The sequence below is a fragment of the Etheostoma spectabile genome, chromosome 23 (assembly GCF_008692095.1).
Source record: "Etheostoma spectabile isolate EspeVRDwgs_2016 chromosome 23, UIUC_Espe_1.0, whole genome shotgun sequence".
Taxonomy (NCBI): domain Eukaryota; kingdom Metazoa; phylum Chordata; class Actinopteri; order Perciformes; family Percidae; genus Etheostoma; species Etheostoma spectabile.
The window spans coordinates 18,661,903-18,664,041 of NC_045755.1; positions in this window are offsets into that span (position 1 = coordinate 18,661,903).

Below are 2,139 nucleotides of genomic sequence, written 5' to 3' on the forward strand. Positions count from 1 at the left end.
TATATATATATATATATATATATATATATATATATATTTTGTGTGTGTGTGTGTGTGTATATATATTACAGTAAATAATAATGTAAATACTACTAAATGTGGTCAAGTTTTTATATTTCTGCAATCTGTTTCTGACTTTCATATGATGTTTCCACCAGGCTTGGTCAGTGCTCATTATACTACTGTGATTGGACTAGTTACATGAAAGATGTCATACATATGAATTCATACATGCATCACATACAGGCCTGGCCTCCATGAAAGAACAGTTTGTTTAATCTATCTATTCATGTGGAGTCCATACTAAATGAAATAAAAATGTTTTATTGCTTGTCTTTGTTGAATAATACAGAAGACAAAGAGCTTAAAAAATAATCACATATTAAATCGCAATTACAAATTGGTGGAAAAAATCACTAGGTTATTTTCCAAAATCGTTAATCCCTACTCAATTCACTGGATTATTCATCTAGTTATGTTATGTATAAGTGGCATCCCATTTGGACTTCACAATAAATAATAATAATGTGACATCAAATCCATATGCAATGGTACATTCTATCGCTATCATTCACTACTCCTACTCATTAGACCAATTCTTTTTGCATGGGATGTTCTATTGGGCACAAGCCTACACCTCTGAGTGTACATGTAAAATATTTGAGACAGTGTCCACCCTGGTTTTTACTGTACAGGGACGAGGTCATATCCTCCAGTAGCTTGTCAACACAGCAGCACGTCCATGCGTGGTTTGCTAACATTCCTCCAATTCTGTTGCCGCCTTCCTCCCCTGCTGTCATATTGTTTGCGTGTGTCCCGTGTGTGTGTATTTTGCAGTGGCAGGCAGGCAGATGTCTGACAATATTCTGATGTTCAGTCCTGCCGTCTGCCTATGACTCAAGGATAGTCCGCACGCACGGACGCACGCACGCACACACACACACACCAACACACAACACACAACACACACACACACACACACACACACACACACACACACACACACACACACACACACACACACACAGACTGTGCTTGTTCCCAGTCCCACCGGGCCTAATTGGCCCAGTCTGCTTAGTACAGCCACTTATTCAACACTTTTGACAAAGCATTGTGTGTGTGTGTGTGTGTGTGTGTGTGTGTGCGCGTGCGCGTGTGTGTGCGCGCGCGCGGTAAAGCTTCCCAGTGACACTTAAATAAAAGTCCCTGGAGAGTTTCATGCCGTCTCATGCTCTGACACATCTGTCGCTAGCTGAGGAAGGAACACCTTCCTAGGTTTCACACAAGTCCAGAAAATTTCACTCATACACCGTACTAAAAGAGAGAAGAAAAAACAGATATGGAGGGGAAAAAAATAAAAAAATATATATATATATTGTTTTTACACCCATCACAAGCTCACACCGCACAGCCATGATTATGTTTTCCTCAGACGACTTATCAAAAATAATTTGTCGTTCTCCTTTCCTTCCAGCCTCTGGATTGATTGCTTTGCCTTTCCTCAATAACAAACTAAACCCAGTGTGTTTGGCTCGGTGCCAGGCTACTTGGGCAGCGGCCCCCTGCTAGAAAGAAATCAGGACCTCCGATCCCTCCCGCACCGTCTCCCCTCCACTCCCTCCTGTCTCACCACCCCAATCATTTCTCCAATCAGCTGCCCAACACTGTGGAATAAGTCCCTTTACTGTGACCATTCATTTCATCAGGCAGTTCGTATGGAATAACATTCTCACCTGATGTCGGATTTTTCTTTTTTCCTTTCCATTGTGTTGTCTTCCCAACAAAATTGAAAATCAACACCTTTGAGGCTTTTTTTTATCAGTTTTTAACTTTTTCTTATGTTTTTGTCCCATTTTTCAACGCCGTTGACGCTTTTTTTCCGATGTTCGTCATTTTTTTATTTAAAAAAATATAATTTTATTACATTATACCAAATGTTTGAGTTAGAAAAGCAGAAATTAGAAATGATATAGACTATAATTAAAGGAATGTATGTTGATGAATAATCATGGACTGGATTATGTTAACTTTTACTGTACTTTTACACTATTTTGAAACCACTTCAATTTTTTCAAATGCTATAAAATTTAATAAGACACCCCGAAATTAATGAAAGTAGAGATGTGTACTTGCCAAAGA